Genomic DNA, 23220 nt, shown 5'->3' with positions numbered 1-23220 from the left:
TTAATACAGATCTGCTTCTGCTTCGTTTTTGTTTCTAGATCCACTGGGATTGAAGCCAGCTTTGCAATCCTGGCGATCAGATTCAGACCCTCTTTCAACTCAGCTTGCAACGAGGCAGGTGAGTTAATTCTCATCGTTTTTCTCTGATTTTGAGTAACCCTGCAAAGCATACTGCACCTAGGACGTATGTGTCCTAATTTTCCACAATAATGACAAGTAGGAACAAAGTTTTTGGAGTTGTGAATATACCTGGGCTGACAAAGTTTGTCAGGACTTACCGAGGAGCTTTTCTGAAGTGTTTGGTGAGCCACAAGTGGTTCTGATTTTGCAAGCAACTTGGAACCAGACCCATTTTCACAAGAACTTTGTGACTGACTTGAAGAACTCTCACCTCCCTTACTTTTTACAAAAGCCACTGGTTTGCAGGATTCACCATTATATCCTAATCCTTCTTTATTGCCATGAGCTTTGCCAATTCCCATCATCTTAGAGACTTTTTCAGATCCAATGGAGAATTTGTTAAAGCTTTCCTTGACCCTCAATAATTCTTCCTGCAATTTCTCATTCTCAAGGGTTAGAGACACATTTAAGGAAGATTGAGCCTTAATTTCAACCTGCAAAACTTTGATTTTGTTAGTAATCTCATCATGCTCCTTGTCCCAATTTTGAGACTTGACCTTACCCTGCAAAACATTTATCTTAGCAACAAGGTCAGTACGCTCATCTTCCCATTCTTTCAAGGATAATTCAAATCTTTTCTCAATCTTCTCTTTCTCACCCATTAAGAATTCAATTTCCGCTTCAAGTTTATTATTTTTCTTAAGAACAATTCTTGAGGCATTATACAATTGCTTGCATTTTACATTTGTTTCTTCATCAAAAGTGTCATCTTCTAAATCAGAATTATCAGAAACATCAATATTAAGAGAGGAAGTAAGAGCAAGATTTACCTCTTCACCATCTGACTGAGAGCCTTCATCACTATCACTCCAAGTAGATTTTAGAGCCTTGTTTCCACGCAAATTATACCTTTTATTGCCACAATCGGCAGCAAGGTGACCAATTCCACCACACTCAAAGCATTTAGGTTTGTTAGGCAAAATTTTCAAAGAGTTTCCAAAGGATTTTTTATTTTTCAGAAAATTTTTGAACTCTTTTGTCAACAACGATAAATCCACATAATCATCAACAACATCTTTCTTTTTAACAGAAGAGAAAGCAATATTTTTTACCTTTTTCTCGGGCTTGATCCTCATCTCAAAGGTTTTGAGATTACCTATAAGTTCGTCAAGAGAATAGGTGTCCAGGTCTTGAGTCTCCTCTATTGCAATTTGCTTGGCTTGAAATTTTGAAGGGAGCGCTCTGAGAAATTTCTTGACTATTCGATGCTCCTCAAATGGATCATCAAGGCTACAGCATTGGTTTGTCACATTGAGAAGTCGAGCATGAAAATCATCAATTGATTCATCTTCCCCCATGGTCATGTTCTCAAACTCCAATACGAGTCTTTGAAGCTTCTGACCTCTAACCTTCTTGTTTCCCTCATAAGTAACCTGAAGTAGATCCCAAGCTTGTTTGGCTGTGTCACAGTGGCTAATTCTCATCCTCTCTTTCTTGGACAAAGCTGTGAATAGTGAATTCCTTGCCTTAAAGTCACAAGTTCTATCATGAACTTCTTCTTCTGTCCATTCCTTCCTAGGTTTGAGAACCCTTGCAGAGGACCTTTCTACTTTCTTTGATTCTTCTGCCTTGGTTGGGTGTTCCCATCCATTCTCAACTATATTCCACATGTTTTCATCTTGAGAGTAGAGAAAAGCCCTCATCATAATCTTCCATTGTGAATAGTCTTCACCATTAAAAAAAGGCGGGCAATTTATAGAACTAGAGGCTCTGTTATATTCACGTTCCATCCTTGACCACGGATCAACTAAAAAAGCTTTAGAACCTGCTCTGATGCCAAAGAAAATACAAGGACAGAATATGATTTTCTGGAAAACGAGGATTGCAGTGTATGGATCAATCCCTACTGGGCAGATATCAGAAACAATGAACCAAACTCCAGACTTTTAGTTACGCAGTGAAAATCTCAAAATATGAGATTAAAAAACACTGTGGGGCTCTTACTCTTGAGAACCCAAAATAAAGATCGTCATATTGAAAAGGATATGTTATTTTACAAACTTTGAATAGCACTAGCTCGGCTATAAGATTCATACAAAATCTAATACAAAGTTTGTCTTTGTTCTTGAACTCCTTCACTCGAACGATCTCCAAATCTTGTTCTTCTTTCTTCACAGTCTCCCTACTGATCTTGAGAGAGTATTATGCATATGAAACTATGATCACAAACACTTATACATGGACCAAGTGTTTTGACTCTTTGTGAAGACACAAACTCAAACAAACATGCAAGACTCTATCAAAATTCTTGCCTCTATCGATGTGTCTACATACCGTGTATATTTTCTGCCCATATAATAGACCTGCGGCAACTACTCAAAGATGATGCAAAGATTCTACCCTAATTCCCAATTAATTTGGAAAGAAACTTCCCATATATGAACTCCAACAAATCTTAAGGGAAATCAATTAGGAATAGACAAGTCCTAAAAACCCTAGGGCATCAACACCACGATTTTAACACTCAGAAAAATCTTTTAAAGACATAAATACATAAAAAACCTAAAACCTACTTTCCAAAATCGGACTCCACATAAAACTGACAGCTGACTCGGGGATTGCAACACACGTTGCAATCCCATGCATATGCAGATGCATTTACCTGTGACTCTCCGAGATCAGTAAAGGGCTTTGTCATAGTTTTGTATGGGAATGCCAATACGATATGTACAAGAATTGTACCTACAGATATCACGATCTCACTTTGATTATTCTTCAAGAAAGCTTGAGGCGTCTTCAAAGCAGGAGTACGACAAGATGATGGAAGATGATTTGATGGAAGATGGAGGCTACGGCTTCTCCTTGGAGTAGGGATCTCATGAGCTATGATGAGGGAAGAGTATGGAGGTGTGGTTTCTGATTTAGGGCAGTGGATGGTGTGTATATGTGATGGAAAAGATGTGTGAGAGAATGAGAAGAGAGGAAGTGATAACTAAGGAAAATGGAGAGGAAATGGTGAGACAAGGAGATGAAATGGATCAAGGAATGTGTGTTTTAGAATGAGAGGAGAATGTGTTTATATAGGGAAGAAAAAGAAGAGTGAAATGATGAGTGGAAGAAAAATAATGAAAGTGGAGTATGAAAGTGATTTGTAAAATATGGAAAAGATAGAGAAATGATGAAATGAAAGCAAAGCATGAAGGTGCAGAAACATGGAAGTGATGATGATCTATTAAAGAGATTGTAGTAGAAAAATATATCCAAGAAAAGCATTAGCTTTCTTCATGTGGGTAGGAAACATGAACATGTGAATATTGAGCTGGTTTTAGGTCAGTTTCTGCCCCTTTATTCCTTCAATTATTTCTCCAACAAGACTTCAGAATGAGCCTTCAACTTCTTCATAAAAAATGTTCCACTATGAGAGTAGATCATCCTGACAAATTTTCAGAGCTTTATTCCATGCGGTTGGGCTGAAAATGCTGCTGGACCTCTTACAGGTCCAGTTTTCCAGTTTTGCTTCTGCTGAAAATTGGACTGATTGTTTGAAGGCCTTCCACTCAAAATTAGCTCTGGCACTCTTCATAAGAAATGATCCTTCGACTTTCTAGATTGAATCTGGAAAGTTTCAACTCATTTGAAGTTCGGATGGTTAGTCTGCCACCCCTCATTTCTTGTCTAGCTCGCTTTCTCATTGGCTCAATTTCTCCAAGACACGCTTTGTCAGGCCAAAATGCTCATTTTGGGTCCAAACAGCTCATTTCATCATCATCTACTCCAATGTACCTAAAAAAATAGAAATTGAGTTAAAAATCGATTCGTTAAGGAATTAACTAAGCAAAATATGAGGAATTAACTATTAAAATACCACATTAAAATGCTCCTATCAATAGCATCAGTGGTAGCTTGGGCGGCCTGTTGGGCTGCTGTGCGGGCTTGGGCCAGGTCTTGTGATAGCACCTCGAAAGCGGCTAAGGATTGTTCCAGTAGGGGTTCCTCATGGGCAAGCCTGGCCTTCACAATAGCTAATTGGGTTTGAAAATCCTGAATCTGGGACCGGAGATGGTTCCTTGCAAGCGTTAGATCCCTGACGAGATTGGCCCGATCACCCAAAGAGTCGCGCAAATTGTCCATTTGATGAGTAAGGGCCTGATAGTGTGCTTCGGTCTGCTTAGCCTGCGCGGTCGCGGCCCCTTCTCATTGAGCCATTGGGGGAGGTCCTGCAGCAGTTGGTCAATATCAAGAAACTAAGCTTCAGTGATGGCTCTTTCACCAAGAAGTACCCTCAGGTACTCCAAAACTTTCGTGGGTGCGCCAAGAGTCAGAATGTCAGGGCCCAAGAGGCGACGAAGGCCTTCTCTAGCATCATCTACTACCCCAAGAGGGACCACTTCAAGCACGCGAGCCTGCCTCTCTAGACTTGAAGGAGGCATAGGTGGTAGGTTGGGATCCACATCGACAGGAGCCTCAAGAGGCTCCGCGACAGGTACTGCCTCCGGTACTGGTTCATAAGGAGGTACTTCTTCCCCTGCTTCAAGCACTTGGGGGGGCAGGTTTCTGGTCAGCCACGTTTCCACCATCCGGTTCAGTGAGGTTCTCAATAGCCACTTCCTCACTAAGAGAGACATTCTGATCCTAGAAAGAGGTGTTAGAATGTTAAAAGGAGTAAGGCGGGAGTCAGAGTGGGAATGTTGACAAGGAAACATACCTTTTCAACAAGTGTCTCGCGAAGGGCATCGATTACCACTTGTCCTTGGGCAATCTCTAGAGGATCAGGCGATTCTTGTTCCAGGTTAAGGGTTGCAGATGGCTGCTCGCGAGATGTATCTATTGGTGGAGCTCTTTTTTCAGCTTCAGGCGAGCTGTCACCCAGAATCTGCATTGGCAGCAGCAGCAGCTGCGAATCACCCGCAGTATTGATTGGAGGTGGAGGATTTGTCAAATCAGGCCGCTCTTAGCTTTGAGAAGAGGGTGCTCCTTCGCCGGCAGTAGATGATCCTTCACCAGTTGGCCTTAAGGACCTACGACGGACCTGCAAGTGTGGAGCGTTATAGAATGAAAATTTCAGTGCTCGCGTTAAGTATGAAGTACTAGTTGAGAAGCGAGTGGTTCATCTTCTGCCCACGGGCCAGTCCGGGGGTCAGCGCGACTGCAAGCAAAGAAGCAGCAAGCTGTCAGGATTGAAAGAGAATCAAGTTAAACTTTGAAGGAAGATGTTGAAATATTAGATTCTCAGAGAGACTCCTTACAGTTTGTGGGTCGTCGTCATCGAAGGAAGAGTCTTCAACTTCGGGCTCCGTTGCTACAAATTTTTGTTTAGCAGCCTGACCAGTGGCGGGATAAGCATCCACTGCGCAATTGCCGGAAGGCGGAATACATCCCTGCTGCATTAAAATTTGAGTTAGGGGAAAAGAGTGGAGGTAAAAGCGAATGAAGAAAACGAAAACATTTTAGGGCAGTTTCCTCTCGTGAGGGCTCGCGGATAACAATACAGGCCTGAGCAGGACACGGGGCTCACGTAGGTCGAGGTGTGAGCCCCAGAAAAATATATCGAGCTTAGTGGATATTGTATGAGAAATTATTTAGAGATCTCGATAAACGTGTGAGTGCTCGAGAATATTTTTAGAAATTTTCATGAAGCGAAACACTCAATTTAAGAGTTGGATGATAAAGTACACAACACGAAGAGTTCGTGGAAATTTTCGGGGAATTTTCCGAGTAACTGAGCTATTTATAGCGATATTTCGAAGTTGTAGATTTTAGAAAATAAATTAGAGAATTAGAAAACAAGTGGAGCAATCTTAGCCATCCATGTTCCCCACCTCTTGATCCCAGTCGTCCGTTATCACTTGGACACATCTATATACATGGGGAACAGTATGAAGACTCGGGAGAATTCGAGAGAGAGAGTTCTCCGACCCAGACCCCACCGTGACCCGAGAAGATACCTGGCCGTCGCGCCACCATCCGGCCACCCCACGACGGCGCATACCCACCATTCCCTTCGCCTCCGCGTCGTCTACGTCCCTGTGGTTCCAGATCTTACATGCAGCGACTACAAGCGGGGATTCGACGACGGAAAGCCTTGGGTCTCCTCCGGCGATTTCTGCAAACTCCGGCCACTCAGGCCACCGACAGAGCCTCTTGTGGTATGAAACCAAACCTCCTCGTCATGCTCTACATCCTGATAGGAGCATAAAATGCGACGAATTTATAGTTTAACCCTTTACACTTTTGCTTAGTTATTTCGTTAAAAAGATCAAACTAACTTTGTTATGTTCTTAGGAGGTTTGTGGAGCAACCGTGGAGAAATAGGAGCTCAATTGTGGCAAGTTAAGGCTTGGGTGTATAGTAGTGATGCAAAAGATGAAAGATCACCATTTATACAGTCAGAAACAAGAAGGAAAGCTTGTGGAAAAATTCGTGCAAAACAGTTGCCAAGAAGAAGAAAACAGAGTACTAGAAGCTGCCTTATTTTCTTCTGTATTCAGAAGGTGTTTTGAAGAACTTTCCAGTGGAATCATGAATAAAAGCCTAGCAATATTTGAAGATCACATGTTCTACTGTAACTACAAGCAAATATCTGGTCCAGAATGATAAAGTAGAAGCCGGAGGCTGTGGTCAAATTTGGTACCTCGAGAAGACTGTTTCCATCAGCTTTTCAGGAAGCTTTTTCAAGGGCTTTTCTACTACACTTACAGCATGATACACATAAAGTTTCCCACCCAGATTTGAAGTTTAGATGTTGTATAGAATTTTAAAATCAAGAATCATCCAGAAAGGTGGCGGAATGCATAAGTTATGATGCTGCAAAGATGAGCAGAGGATAAGAAAAATCTGGAATTTCTGACAAGTCTTATCTGCGAAGCATGTTTGAGCCGTCTTTGGAGACTTTATTGGAGCATCCTTTGGACGATTATTGTTTGGACGTCAATAAATGATGCTATAGGGTATTGTAGGCCTGAGAAATAGACAGAAAGATTGCTAGAAAGTCATTCTACAAGCCCATAAATTTGACCAAACAATAAGGAAAATCTGGAAATTTCTGACAGATTTGACTGTGAAGACTTTTCAAGGCTGTTTTTGGGAAACAAGTTGAGGGGTTCTTTAGAATATTTTTGCAGACTTTTGAAGACAAATATCAAAGCTTGTACCTGCCTGAAAATCACGTTCAAATCTGAGATGGAACCTAGTTAAGAGAGGGGCTAAAAAGGCTATCAAAAGTTAGGCAGATTCTTTGCATCTCTTGGCAGATTGTGTGTATCTATTGGCAGATTGCTTTAAGGCTTCTTGAGGACTCTTTGCTGAGTTGTTAATGAGTTGTACACATTATATAGGAGCTGTGAAGGATATAGAAGTCAAAGATTTCAGCCCAAGAAGAAGAGTTCACATTGGAGAAGTAAAAACTCAATTTAACTGCAAGAATACCCTTGAACTTGTAACTCCTATATATAGGGCGTCCTTCCACATTTTTAAGGGGGAAGAAAATATAGATACACACACCATCTACTGCCCTAAATCAGAGACCACAGCTCCATACTCTCCCCTCATCATAGTTCACGAAATCCCCACTCCAAGGAGAAGCCGTAGCCACCATCTTCCATCATCCTGTCGTGCTCTTGCTTTGAAGACGCCTCAAGCTTTCTTGGAGAATATTCAAAGTGAGATCGTGATATCTACTGCCCTCTACGGTTTAGTCCTTTTGTACTTTTCGAATTCAATATGTATATGTCTTCGGATTTCCAAACTATGAGCGAGTAATTTTCTATGTTGAGAACTAGTATGAAACCTTAGTTATGTGATGAATTTTTAGCTTTTCAATCTCTTCCTCAATTACAAGATTTTGTGAATGCTTTGTTTGGTTTTGTTTTATAAAATCTTTTATATGTTTATGTCTTAGATTGATCACCTAAAATATGAGCATGTAATTGGAGCTAGTTTTAAGGTGCAGTGCGTTCACGATCTTAAAACACTTAAGTAGTAAAGCCTACATGTTAGGTGAAATCAAGCAAATAGAATGCATGCTAGGATGGCGTTCCTCACTAGTTTTGTACCCTAAAATCAATCTTTCCAAAGAGCTTAATGTGTTTATATGTACTTAATGAGTTAATTTGATAGGGTAGCGTTCTACACCTTGATTGCATATAAGCAAGCTTAGGATGCAGTGCGTTCATGGTTCTAAGTAATTTTGGGAAAAATAAGGCTTTAGCGGCGATCCTAAAGTTCTTGATTGGTTTCATTCACATGCCTTAGTAATTGAAGATTAGGTTAAATTGTCTTTCTCTGATCATAACTAGTGGTGGATTACGAAGTTCTCAACGTCCATACATCTGATTTAGAATCCCTAAAAATTACAACATTTTGTTTCTTTTATTATTGCATGCGTTTTCAAAACCTAAACCCCCCTTTCATTTAGTTTTTGTGTCAACTTTATTTCTCTTTTCTTTCTTTAGTTTTTGATAGTTTTGTTCAATTAGTGCAATTTGTGAAAGTACCCTCAATCCCCGGACTGAACGATCCCTGCTTATCCTATACTAACAATTGTCTTTTGCAGGGTAATTTTGTGCGCTTAATTCAGGCGTATCACATCCCAGTACGATCAGTTTTTAGATTTAATCAACTTTTGACGATTTTGTTTCTGGGTTGCTCTCGGCCTTGCCGTATTCTTCGACGCCGGTGGCTTTTCGGGCATTCCTGGGCTCCATCTCTTGCTCAGCTGTACACCTAGCCCCCAATCGAGAATTCTGTCGAATTGCTGGTGTGAAAATCATCAGTTCATGACCATTTCGGTCTCGGCAGTAGGGTTCTGGGGATTGAGTTTGGCTCGATTGACGTAGATTTCTTATTACAAAGGTATAATCTCAACCTTGAATCACAGTTTTGTACTTGGAGAAAATCGGTTGTTAACGACCTGAGTTGGTTGGTTAGGCTAGGTTCGGCTTGCTGTGTTCTTCGTTGGAAAGCAGACCTGCAATTTGAGGTTCCTTTTTTATCTAGTTGATCACAAGGTCAGTTGGGTTCTGTTGAAGGTCTGAGAATTTACACTTCTGGAAACTGGGCTGCCTTGTAGTATGCATGCTGTGATGTTGTGTTTGAGAAGAATAAATTGGTAGTTAGTCAGAAGAAATCGAAAGCTATGTTGTGAGCTTGCTGTTTTTTCCATGTTTGCTAAGATTGTAGTTGTTAAATGATTTTGGTGATGGATGTTGTAGTATGTTTCTTATTCTGGTGAAAATAACAAAGCATAAATATGCAGGTATGCATTTAGTTGAATTGGTTCTGACAGTGTGAAAAAAATCAGGTTATGTTTGGGTGTCCTCAGTAATTTGGGCACACCTTGTATGAAGATGGAATCATGTTGGGTGTCCATAGTAAATTCCATCGAATTATTATGTGACGAAATTATTAAGTAGAGAAAAGAAATTATATATATATTGGGTGGGCTTTAATAAATCGGGTGCACTTAATATATATATTTTTGGTTGATGTCGTAATTTCAAGTAAGGGTTCGGTAATTTGGGTCAATTATCAAACAAGTCTCGATTGGTCAAACATTGGTCACAGTTAGTCAACTCTTGGTCAAACCAGGAAAAGTTGGTTTGGACGATATAATAATCGTTGAGATTTTGTATAACTGTTCAAAAGTTATTAACTATCGAAATGTCGGAACTTAGGACTCCAGCTACCTGAGGAACGGAATGTTCGTGATCTCCGAACAACATGAAATGGTAAAGCTGCGAAATCCAGGTAGGGGAATCGGGACTCTCTATTGGCTAGTGATTTTTCGTATTTGATTATATACGTGATGCATGATGAAAGTACACCGTTAGCTTAAATTTAAAATGTTTTTAAGTTGACGTGCGTATAAGATTGTTGATGGCGGTGTGTGCGAGCGGAAAGGTGGTCGATAACTTCCTTGGGATTAGCCACCCCTAAACCTCCGGAGGGTTAGCTACACCGGTCGGACGGTGCGCAATCGCAATGACGACCCGGTTCCGTGTGTGTAGCTAGTGTGATAAGTTTGGCGCTCTGTGACTGGTAAGGTCAGATATTGGTTCTATGGAACCAGGCCATCAGGTAAAGCGCACGTAGTTTTCTAATCATGCATCGAATTTTTAAGTTTGTCGTTCTTATATATATGTTCGCTTTGTTTTCACACTGGGCCCAAATCCAAGTTATTACAAAGTTTTAGTTGATTTTCAAACTTAGCCGGAGTATGTCCCATAGAGCAGCGAGGATGAAAGCTCACCCTTGCAACAGTGTATATGCAAGTACTGTGCACTGGTAACGGGATTGTAGCGGATGGAGCTGGGTGCGCGGAATTTGATAGCTCTTCCGGACGATAATCGAGTTTCCGATGTACTCTGGATCTTTATTTCTTGATCCAGTCTATTCCGAAACTTCTTATTAAATGTTCATTGTGTGGTTACGCCTATTAACCCTTGACCAGTTAAAAATGTTAAGTTCTAGACGAACAAAGTGAATTTTGTAATTTCAAGAAGCTTTCACCTCAAAAGTATTTCAAAATCTCCGCTGTGCGTTTTCCGGAAAAGTTTATCACCAAAAATGCGTAGCAGTTCTCTAGGATGTAAATCGAGCGTTCGGTTTATGTTTCAGAGACTCGCGGCACTGTAACAAGCTTAGGCTGGTGAAGTGTAGCTTGGGGTGTTACACGAGGAGTCGGCTCAGGTAGTGGAGATCGCGCCTCATCTTCAGGGAAGTGAGCGAGCAATTCAGTATCAGCATCATAGGGATACCTCAAGTCTTGGAAGATGGTCGCAAAGAGTTCATCATCCCTTTGTCTCCAGCAGTTGACAGAGACTTCTTTCAACCATTGATCCTAATCTTTAGCGGTCCCAACGACAGGAGTAATTTTGTTGGCCCAGTGAAAGAGATCGACCAATGCAAGCATGCTTTGGGCTAGCGGAGGCCCAGTTGGGGGACCAATTCTACACGAGGAGGTGTTGTAGTTCCAAGCATCAAAGAGGGGGAATGGCACTAACTAGATCAGCCCAAGTTGGCGAGCAAAGTGGTTGGGCGTGTAAAGCTCATAACTAAGTTCTTCCGCGGCGAGCCGAATGTCTGAGCAGGAGATCGAGCAGCAAAAAGCCAAGCGCGCGCAATCGCTATAATTAGGATCCCGAGGAAGGAACCCATGTTCAAGTAGAGGTGGGAATCTCCTATTGATCACTAGGTCGAGGTAGGGAATTTCGTGTAGGAGGTACAAATATGAGAAACACTCGGAATAGGGTGGGGATGACTACTTTACCTCGCAGCAGAGACATTGACCAAGAAGGGTGTCAGTTAGTGGTAGTGGTGGAATGTCGTTGCGGTGTAAGAAAGGAAAGTAAATTTGAATCCAGAAATCAAGGATCCAAAAGGGGCCTGAGATGCTAGTTTCGAAATGATGCATGGTGGCTTGGTATAGAGTACGGTAGAGGGCGCCCAGTACTGGTTGTCCGAGCCCTACGCGGTGGCAGTTGTATAGGGCCGTGGCGAGAAAATTCCAAGGACTAGTGGGCTTGTTGGCGGAGGTGCAGAAGATGAACTGGCAGAGCCAGTACTCTAGGAAAGCAATTGCTCCGTTCACTTTGTGTTCCTTAAGGTAATGGGTCAGCCACCGCGGGTAGGAACGCTATGGGAGCTGCGACAGGCTTGAGCCATTGTCGAAGTGAAGGTGACAAAGTCAAATTGGCCATGCACATAGAGCTCACCATCTATGGGTAACCCAGTGATAGTGAGGATGTCTAGTAGAGTGATGCTCATTTGGCCGAATCGAAAATCAAAAGTGTTGGTGGCGGTGTTCCAGAAACAAAGAAAGGCAGCCAGCGGTGACCGATTTCCACCGCACGGAAGGCAAAAGCAAAGATCGATAGTCTGAGTAATACCTGTCGCGTTCCAGCGAGCCAGATCTCGCTCTAGCTCTTCGCGAAACCATGAGAGCTTCGCCATGTTGATGGTGGTGGGCCAATGCCCTATTTTGGCTTTGTGAGGATGCGCACCCCAGCTAGTGAAATCTCCAGGTGTTCTTCTGAGGATCGGAATAGGTCGTAGGATGGGCAGGCCGTAGAGGGCGAGAGCGTCGTCAGGGATGGAGTCGAGAGGAGAAGGACCCAACCCGGCGTGTTGGTTTGGGAGTCTGAGAAGCAGGGGTCTCTAGATGTTGGTATGGATGAAATAGTGGGCGCCTACGCTGGTTCCCCAAGTATGGGCGGTTTTCTCGTTAAGTTCATCTTCTTGATCAATAATCATCTTCTTTGGGGGAGCCATTTCTGGGTTTCTGTGAAGATATGTATGGAACAAGAAGTTTTCTGGGTTTAGGAGACTGGAAGGGTTTCTGATGTGACAGGTCTGGAGTGACTGCGGGATTTAAATAAGAGATTTTGTGAGGGAAACGATACGACGAAAGGACGTTTTTGCAAAGCGAATGGATGCGACCTTTATTAATAGCCTCGTTTCAGTCGTTAGGCATGTCGTTTAAGTCCCCTTCAATTAGTTACATTTTCGTGGGCCTGATTACGGGGCTTGGGGGGGCAATGTTTGAGCCTAAAAGTATTTTTGGCAAGATCCCTTAGGGGATTTAGCACAACGAGTCGATACCTGCGGCCCAAAAAAAAATCTACTTGGGTTTGGGTTACAGCTTCACCCATTCCGTGATCCATAAGAAAAACGAGTCCTTATTGGGGTCAAGTAGCGATGATCAAATAGGAAACTTCAATCAATAATCCTTCTGTGGCAAGGAACAGTCAAAAACCCTAGGTATAAATACCAGTTTTGAAGGATGAATTACAGGCAACTCTTCAATCAACTAAATCTCAACGATTATCAAAGTCTCTCCGGAGCAAACCTACCTGCAACCCAGTTGCAACCCAGCGAAGCAAGGGTAACACCCTCGCAACTCAGCGAAGCTAAAGATAAGCTTTAGCAAATCCGTGCTTTCTCCAAATTTCTCAGTGATTGCTCTGCTCAACCCACAATATTGAATATCTATTCGGTGACACGAAGAGATCACAACCAAAGCCCTTACCCGTAAGGCAAGAAGTCCTTTTTCGGAAGGCAGAGAAAAGAACCTTGTGACGAGGTTGGTGCTCTCCTCATCCACATCGTTTGATCAAGAAGTCAGGTCAATGGATTCTCCGATGACTGCACCCCACGGTGCTGGCACACCTACGCACATGCTTAAAAGAGACAGTTTGCACCCATACTGGTTTTGGGGCCAAACAGTTAGATTGCGGTCTGGAATGACCCATGTTTGCCTTTACCCTATAATTTTAGGCCCATTTCAAGGCCAATGGAGGGTTTAGAGGCACTTAGGGTTGAGGATCTTATTGATCCAGAGGAACATGAATGGTAGATGATGTTGTTACAGGAGATTTTTTTGCCAATGGAGGTGGAGATGATAGCTCGCATTCCGCTTAGTTTTTTTTTTTGGGGGGGGGGGGGGGGGGGGGTTGATGTACAGATGGGTTTGGCATCATGATAGACGAGGTCTCTATTCTGTTAAAAATGGTTATCACATCGCTAGGCTGCAGGATGGGGCAACTAATCGTGCATCATGTTCTAACGATCCTGTTGGGTCAAATGGAAAGTATTGGAAGCTGATTTGGCATGCTAGAATACCTCCTAAGGCCCGTCTATTCATTTGGAGGCTAATAAAGGGTATTCTCCCCACAAAACATGCACTTGGCAGAAAAGTGACACTTCCAGACTCTGAGTGTGTTTTTTGTCACGGTGCAGTGGAACATGGTTTACATCTTTTCAGAGATTGCGGCAATTTTATGTGCTTCTGGGCTCTTGGAGAACTGGGTTTGCGAGCCGTGCATATAAGGGCTGCATGTGTGGAAGAGTGGGTGAAACATGCAATTGATATCTTCACTGAGCACCAACGTAGCTTATTCTTTGTTTACTTGTGGGTGATTTGGACAGAACGGAACAACTTGGTATGGAAAAGAAGTTTCTTTAAGGCTCATAATGCGGCACAGTGGGCATATAAATTTCTTGGTGATTATCAACAAGTCCATCAACTAGGCAAGACCAAGGTACGAAGACCACAAGCAAAATGGGAAAACCCCCCTACTGGAAGACTCAAGGCAACATAGATGGAAGCTACAGACCCGAGTTCGGTGATGGTGGCATTGGTGTTATGATACGGGATGACAGTGGTACATGTATGGCAGCTATGGCGCGTTATTTTCCCCATGTTCTCTCTGCTTTTTATATGGAAGCAGAAGCTTGTAGGGCGGGACTTCTCTTGGCTATTTACCAAGAGTGGGATAACTTTATCCTTGAAAGTGATTGCTCACTGATAGTTGCTGCTTTGAATCAAAATTTGGAAGACCAATCTGAAGTTGGGCGCATTATCGACGATTGTAAGTCATATTTGACATCTTTACACTCAATTAAGATTTCTCATGTCTTTCGTAAAGCAAATGGTGTAGCTAATAAATTAGCCCACCTTGCTAGTTCAAACTATCTTAATGATGTATGGTTACAGGAGGCTCCTGTTATTATTCAGGCCGGATGTCCTCTATGAGGATTTTTGTAATTGCACTTGAGGTCAAGGCCCTATGTCCCCCTCGCTGCATCCTTTTAATATAATAAGTCAGACATAGGGATGAGCCTCCCAACTTGGTTGGGTTCCAGACCCCTTTAAAAAAAAAAAAGGAGGAGAAGTTGCGGGGATGAAAGCTAGGATGGGATGTGACTTTTGGTCCTTGCGGCCTTGCCTACTTGTCTATCGTCGAATTCGGCTTATGTATGTGGTCCAAGTAGAGTCTGTTTGAGCCCAAAAGTATTTTTGGCAAGATCCTTTAGTGGGTCGATACCGGCGGCCCAAAAATAAGCCTGCTTAGGTTTGGGTTATAGCTTCGTCCATTCTGTAATCCATAAGGAAAACGAAACCTTATGGGAGTTAAGTAGCAGAAATTGAATAGGAAACTTCAATCAATAATCCTTCTCTAGCAATGAACAGTCAAAGCCCTAGGTATAACTACCAGGGTTCAAGGACATAAGAAGGACCCTCTCTCGAATCAATCAATCCCAGTGATTACAAAGCCTCCCCGGAGCAAAGCTCTCTCGAATCAATCAATCCTAGCAATTACAAAGCCTCCCTGGAGCAAACCTCTCTCGAATCAATCAATCCCAGCGATTACAAAGTCTCCCCGGAGCAAACCTTCAACCTAGTTGAAACACGGTGACCGAGCGCCAGTCCTAGTCTCTCCAAGAGCCGACTGTCAACCTCACCAGATCAACCCGGTGACCGCGCTTCCCGTCCTAGTCTCTCCGCTAGTCGACTGCCACCGATACAACCAGCGAAGCAAAGGTAACGCCCTCATAACCCAGCGAAGCTAAAGTCACGCTTTAGCAAAACCCGTGCTTTCTCACAACTTCCCAGTGATTGCTCTACTTAGTCTATAACACTAAGTATCGATACGGTGAACGCGAAGAGATCACACCCAAAGTCCTTACCCGTAAGGCAAAAGTCCTTTCCCGAAAGGGTAGAGAAGAATCCTGTGGCGAGGTTGGTGCTCTCCTCGTCCACAATCGCTTGAAGAAGAAGTCAGGTCAAGGGACTACCCCGATGACTGCACCCCACAGTGCTGGCACACCTGCACAATCACACGATCAAAAGAGACAGTTTGCACGCCAACTGGTTTTGGAGCCAAACATTTGGCACGCCCAGTGGGACAGCAATAGCGTCTTTTCGTGAACGTAACCATTGGGAAGTCTAGCAAAAACCCTTACCAAAAGGTTTACGCTAACTGCTCAAAGCATAAGACCTCCAGCTACAGAACGCATGTTTGCTGTCATGGTCTTTCTGAAGAACAAGTGACTCAATGATTCTCTCATCATTCCCCACTATCCGGTATGTCAACTGAACGGGAAGAGAATCACCCGGCTGCTGCTGAGGGCCAGAGTGTTAATACCAATCAGGCCAGCGACCCTGTTATCCCCACCACTGTCACCACCACGGTGGCGAGCGGAGAAAGAGAGGATTTCGTCGCGAACCCTATTCCAGAAGGAGCAACCTCCGAGGTGAGGTTCGCGATCATCATGGAGAACATTGAAAATCATCGCAAGAAGATAGCCGCTGATTTCGAAAGGGAAACCGCGAAGACAGATCGGCTCATACGCGAACTTGACCAGCGCATTACCCTGCATACTAAAGAAACTAAGCAACAGATTGCACAATCTGAATGTGCGGTAAGGGCCCATGCCGCCAGTATCACTAACGAGCAGAATCAGTGCTAAAAAGAGATCATGGAGGACATCACTAATCAAACTAAGCAGACTACGTCAGATATGGCAGGTCTTCGCAAGGATGGCACTAACCTCGCAACCGAGGTGGCCATGCAGAGAGCTGAATTAAACCAGGCAAGAGAAGTGTTGAACAAGGCTTTAGGGGACCCTAATGCTATCCTCGGTTCCCTTGGCCAGCCGTCTGGCTCTAGCCAGTATGTGCCACCTAACCAGCGAGACAAGGTGAGCAGTAATACCGCTACACCTTCCACAGCCGTTCCTGCTACACAACTAAGGAGTAAAGAGCAAGCTTGGGTTATCGGCGGCAACAAAGAAAATGCCACACCGTCAAGCGGATAGACCTCCAGACAGAAGCATCAGACATCGAGGGTTGGTGGAACCGCATCTGGTTCTACCACTTTTGTTCAATATGATAGCGACGGGGCAGAAAACGTATACCAAGAGCTGCCCGGAAGCTATTATGGTATTGACCAGGCTGGCAACCCAATTAAGATAACAGCCTTGACAAAGGAGATGCCCATACCAGCAGTCAATCTTCAGCAACCAGCTCCAACCCACAACTTACATATAGGAGAAGGGATAGTGGCTCTGAACCAAGCGATACCCTTGCAGACTGCTCACCATACTATGGCGATACCTCCTCCTCCACCTCCGGGCCCAGAGTATGTGAGACGTGAAGAGGTAGAAGAGATGATCAGGCTGGCGAACCCTAGGACCTAGGTGGATGGGGTCTATGAAGGACCTTTCCCGCCGCACGTAATGCTCGCACCCTTTCCCAGGGGTTATAAAAATATCATATTTTCTACTTTTTCAGGGGAAGACACTGAGAATGCGGCTACCCATCTGGCCAGGTTCAAGGTACAATGCGGCCAGTATCAGAATGATGATGTCCTCAAATGTAGGATCTTTGGCACTTCTCTCTCGGGAGCTGCCTTTAGGTGGTTTTCCAAACTTAGGCCAGGGACAGTGGCGGATTGGCCTGCAATGGAGAAGCTTTTCCGAGAAACCTTCAGAGCCATTGAGCTTGAAGTTGACTTGGCTTCTCTCACTCAGATGGCCCAACAGCCTACAGAGTCTGCAGTGGCTTATCTTCAGCGCTTCCAAATCCAGAAACCCAAGCTGAATGTCATCCTGCTTGAGAATGAGCTAGTCAGACTAGCGGTCAAGGGTCTGGAACCGCGTCAACGAAAGAAGCAGCATGGCAGCATGATCCAGTCAATGGGAGAACTCATCACAGAGGTAGGTAGCTTTGAACATCTCCTTAGAGAAACAGACGCCAGAAAGAATGCGTCCAAAGGGACATATGTGCCAGGAAAACATCGCACCATAGCGGCCCTCAGCTACCAGCCAGCTACCTATGATCCTTACTACCACCACCACATTAAGGAATTGGTTCAGGATGACGATGAGGAAGAAAAGAATGATGTCGCTGCCTACGAGTTAACAGGGAAAAAGAATCTGGCCTTGAAGCAACTGAAAATTTCCAAGGAGCCTGTTAAGCTCAAGTCGATGGCCTTCACCAAACCTGAGTTCGCGACATATACCTATGATGCCAATAAGGCACATGAGATTCTAGACCAGATGATCGCTGCGAAAATGGTGAAAACAGACTTTGGACCGTTTCCTCGACCAGATCAGCTGGAGGGAAAGAAGTACTGCAAATTCCACAACCTGTGGAATCATAATACCGCGGATTGTGTAAAGCTCAAAGACCAGATTCAGGTATGGCTTAATAATGGTAGTTTGCAGGTGGAAGCCCCAGTAACGGCGGCAGCGCTCGTAGACTTGAACCCTTTTCCTGACACCGGGATTAATATGGTCGATGTGAATTGGGCCAAGCAGAACCAGAGGAAACCAACCTTGGATTTGAGTACAAAGGGGCGAGAAGGAAAGTCTGGAAAGTCTGCCGAGGATGAAATCCCGGCTAAGCAGAAAACTAAACCAGCTGGAAAAGCCTCACCTGTGGTCCTATGCTCGCGATGCAAAGAGGAGTGTGGCATCCAAGTGTCACATGAAGAAGTCGAGCAGACCTTTCATTTTGGCTCTCTCCCGCCCATTAAGTGGGCCTTGCCATAGCGGAACTATCAGCCTTCTAGCCCAAGAGAAAAAGAGAAAGTGGAGTCGCCACCATCCCCAAAGGACTCCAACTTATTCAGGAAACTAAAAGCAGCTGCGAGCGATCAGAAGCAGGAGGAGAAGGCCACGAACGAGCGCAAGAATATTCTGACCAAGCCCTACATCCCACCTGTTCCAACTAATACCATCAAGGAAGGAAAATGGTACACCAGGGAAAAGGGGAAGGCAGTGGAGATAAGCTCTTCCAGGAAAAGGAAGCTGCAGCGCAGGTTTGGGGAAGCCAAGCATGCGCTAGAGGCTCTTGACTAGGGCCTGATCAAACCTTCACAATTGGTCAAATCACCTGAGCAGTATCAGAAGGAAATGGATCGAGGCGTTGGCCTCGAAGCCATTAGTGGCTCCCCGCAGCCTTCAGAAACAAGTAACAGAGGCATCTAAGCCCAGTGTTTTTTGCAGGATCACTGAAGAAAGATCACCTCTGCCAACTCGAAAGGAGCACTCACCGACTCGGCGACCTCATGTCAGGCGCAGACTATTCCGCGAAGAACCAGAAGCTAAATCTTCACTTTTTGAGAGACTAGGGGGCAAGGATAAGACCACCGATACTTTACAGTGGAGACCAAAAAGAGTCCAGAGTGTAGTGATCGCTTCCTCCAAGGTAAGCACCAAAGGAGAACCGAAGCCAGACTCACCCAAGCAGACACCTGTGGTACAAGAGCGCGAGCAGTGTGAAGTCAAAGGCCTTACAGAGGAGTCGTTGGTGGATCGTTTGGTTAAGTAATTCAACACGGACGTCCCTGTCAACGAACCCAAGCTTAATCTGGAAGATGACTCAGAGGAGACGGATATGACTGACATGTCCTGCAAACATGGTTTTCGTACTCCCCGCGGGGTATGCACTGCTGGTCGCAGCTCAGGACTGCGTTGAAGTTGGAGAAAGTAGTTTGCAGCCCTTGCAGATCAGGTCGGCAGTCATGACACCTATGGAAGAAGTTGTGCTCCTTGAAAAGGGGGAGGCTCATAACACAGAGTTCTTCATGAGTTTCACTAAGCCAACACTTGCTATGGTCCAACACATGAGACCTCTGTATATCACAGCAGACATGAGCGGCACCAAAGTTAGCAAGATCATGGTTGACACCGGAGCGGCTGTTAATGTCATCACTACCAGGACCATGCACTTGCTCGGAATTAAGAAGGAGAAGATCTAGTCCATATCCTTTACACTCAAGAACTTCGTAGGGACTGTAACCAAAACCTTGGGATTACTTTTCTTGCGCATCAAGGTTGGCCCTGCTGAGGGAGTCTATGCTTTCTTTGTAAACGATTGCTATGTGGCCTACAATGCTATTCTGGGCCGAGACTGGATCCATCGGAGTTATTGTGTTTCGTCAACTCTCCATCAGGAACTAGTTATGTGGAACCAGAAGACTGATAAGGCGGAAGTGATTAAAGCAGATCCTCGTCCATTCCCTGTTTTCGTGAATTACGTAGATGCCAGGTACTATTTGGAGCCTATCACTCCATTGCAAGTCAGTGGCATCAATGACAAAGGCCGCCCCACAGGGGTGACGGCCTCTGAATTGGTACAGTGGGGGCTGACACTCGCAAAAGAAGGCTTGGAAAGGCCTGGCCAGGCTGTGCCCAAACCTTTAAAAGATTAATGGATTACAACCTTCCAGAGGGAGGGATAGAGGCATTCCACTCGCTATATGAAAGATTATCATCGTACTTAGTGGAAAAAGAGGCCTACGATCGGGTCGCGACCTTAGAGGTCGTCAATGCAGAGCTCTCTGGGGAAGAACAGGAAGATGAGGTCGATATTCTGCTCGCCCCATCAGCGCTAGATGATACACCTCCTAAGGTCAGAGACCCTACTGAGAAGATCAATCTAGGAACAGCTGAGGAGCCCATGGAAGTGGCTGTCAGCGCTTATTTGGAGCCAAGCGAGAAACAGTGGCTTGTTGACTTATTGTTAGAGTTCAAAGACTGCTTCGCGGTGAAGTATGAGGACATGCCTGGCCTGTCACCGGACTTGGTGTGCCATCAATTGCCAACATTCCCTGAAAAGAGGCCTGTGAAACAAGAGCCACGAAGAATGAACTCAGAAACCCAAGTCCTCATCAAGGAGGAAGTCGAAAAAATGCACAAATCGGGCATTACCAGAGTCGCCAAGTACAATCAGTGGCTATCTAATATAGTGCTTGTTCGCAAGAAGAATGGTAAGATGAGAGTCTGCGTAGACTACAGAGACCTCAATATCGCTACACCTAAATACGTCTATCCCATGCCGGTCGCGGATATGTTAGTAGACGCCGTAGCAGGACAAGAGTTATTGTCCTTCATGGATGGCACCCCAGTGTATCACCAGATTTCAGTCGCAGAAGAAGACAGACATAAAACCGCGTTCTGTTGTCCTGGCTTTGCGGGTGTGTTTGAATATGTGGTTATGCCTTTTGGACTGAAAAATGCTGGAGCAACGTATCAAAGAGCAATGAACTTGATCTTCCACGACATACTTTGTAATGTCCCGTATCTTAATTTACCTGTTTACTAGTCATTTGGACGGTAAACGACAATTACTTTCACTTTTACCGTCGTTTCGATACTTTTAGTGGCCCTAAATTGTTGACTTTTTGTTCGGGTCAAGATTTGAGAAAATGTTCTTCATGAAAGTTGTAGAGGACATTAAACCGAGAGCGTGGATATGTGGTACGTAAAAATCGGAGTTCGTATGCGAAAGTTATAAGCGAAAATGTGAATGTTACTGTTCATGGTAACTTTCTATATATATAGAAAGTTACTGTGGTAGATTTCCATTTCCGGAAATCTACCTTCTCTCTCCTCTCCCCCGAAGTCTCTTCTTTCCCTTTCAGGGTCCTTCTTCCTCCCTTCGATTCCGCGCATTCCGGCCACCAACCGGCGTGCAGCCGGCCACCACAAGAGCTCCTCCCTCCCCTCTGCACCCTAGTAGCCTTAGGTTGTGGCGATTTGGCCGAGAAACCTTGAATCGAAGCAAAGTTCCTCATGGGTGCAGTTTGGCTTTTTCCGGTAAATCTTCCATTTCCGGCCGTTTCCGACCACCAAATTGGGACCGTAGGAGCGCCTCGAGCCGGCGAACGTTTCCCCTAAGGCCTTTTGCTCCGATTTGCATCGTGGAGGTCGAATCGATGAAGAACATCCTAGGGTCCGAAGCTTGATTTCTGGGTTTTCTTCATCGCCTTAATCCGAGCTCTTAAAGGTAAAATTGGGACTTGCTGCAATTGAGAAATTTGTTTGGGTTTGTTGTTTTGCAGCTACTGTCAATTTTTGGTGGCCATCAGAGGTGGTGGGCGCCGCCACTGTGGGTGGCGCGTGGAGGCGTGTTGGGCTCTGTTTTAATTCCAGTTTTTAGCCCATTAAATCCTATAAATATTGTAGAGCTTGTATATGAAATTTGGTGAATTTTGGAGAAGCTTGGAATTAATTATGAATTTTTGAAGTTTAGGGTTTCGATTATCGAATTACGAGAATCTGACCGTCGGATATCTCTTGGTTCTGCCTTAGAACCTTTAAATTAGCGAATTGGTATTAGTGGTATAATTTGTGCTGAATCCGAGGAGAATGGGAGATGTGATTTATGAGGAATTGAGTTTAGGAATCATATTAAATTGTTGAATAATTATTCACGGAATATAATCGTGGACAGGATGTCGTACCGAGCTCTGGCTCGATGAAGGAACTCGTATGCGTGATCGTCGGAATAGTACTGTGAGTGGACTTTTGTTTTAAATAACGATGCATGCATTTATTTTCTTAAAATAATTCTCTAGTGATTATTCATATTACTTTTTGAGGAAATGAATTAATTTTCGGAAATTGATTTCGAATTATATCATGGATTTGCTTTCAATAATGAGTTTCAAAGGTTGGTTTTGATTTATAATATTATTTGATGAATTCCTTATTTCCGAGGTAAATTTCCGGAATTAAGCATATCCCTAATCACCGAGTTAAGCTCCTGGAAGATTTTTAAGATGAGTTTCAATGGAGTTGGATATTCTCAATTGTTTATTGACTTTCGGTTTTGACATCGGGAATGCCTAATTAAGGATTTTGGATTTGATTGATTTCCGATATTACTTTGATTTATGCGGATTCAAAATTTATACTATTTATATTATATTTATATTTGGCTAATTGAGTTTATTACGAGATTTACGAAATAAGATTTCGATGAAGTAAAACTTTATACTTATTTATATCCTATTTATTTTGAACTTGAGATGATTTTGGCGTACGGGGTCACGGCTTTATACACTTGGATTCTTATTTCATGGAAAATGTGGGGAAACTATACCGATTTATTGGTTTTCGACGATCTTCTTCCTCACCATACGCGGATCATGTGATTAGGTCTCTTCCTCACTTACTTTGTGTTTGTGAGTGGCAGTGGAGGTAGCTTTTCTCCTCCTCACGTGAGTGGTAGTTAAGGTAATGTTCTCCTCCTCGCACAATCTATGTGTGAGTGGTAGTTGGGTTATTAGTTCTCCCCCTCGCACAATCTATGTGTGAGTGGCAGTCGAGGGTAGGTAGAGCATGAGGGGCTCCATTCCCGTATGGTGAACTCTCTTCCCCATATCCTTTTATTGTTGTTTTTGACTAGCGGGCAGTTTGCAGGCGAATTGGTTGAGGTCGGGCGTACATGGAGTTGAGGCATAGTCAATAGCATGGCTTCCGCATCTGTCTTTGAATTAGGTTCCCTCTTATACCTTTCTGTTAGAATTG

The 23220-nt window shown here is 43.9% G+C and overlaps 1 long non-coding RNA gene across 2 annotated transcripts; it reads left to right on the top strand.

Annotated features, from left to right (window-relative positions):
• The first annotated feature begins 6289 nt into the window (after positions 1-6289).
• LOC112188496 lies at positions 6290-9390 on the top strand. Of its 2 annotated transcripts, none has more exons than XR_005806043.1 (3): positions 6290-7778; positions 8672-8970; positions 9051-9390. It is a non-coding gene; the product is annotated as an uncharacterized LOC112188496 (long non-coding RNA). The 2 variants fall into 2 exon arrangements; XR_002931456.2 differs by having other exon boundaries at positions 9046-9390.
• The last annotated feature ends 13830 nt before the right edge of the window (positions 9391-23220 follow it).

Source organism: Rosa chinensis, chromosome 2 (assembly GCF_002994745.2).
Source record: "Rosa chinensis cultivar Old Blush chromosome 2, RchiOBHm-V2, whole genome shotgun sequence".
Classification (NCBI taxonomy): Eukaryota; Viridiplantae; Streptophyta; class Magnoliopsida; order Rosales; family Rosaceae; genus Rosa; species Rosa chinensis.
Note: the sequence above shows the minus strand (reverse complement) of the source record. Positions and strands in the feature narration are given on the sequence as shown.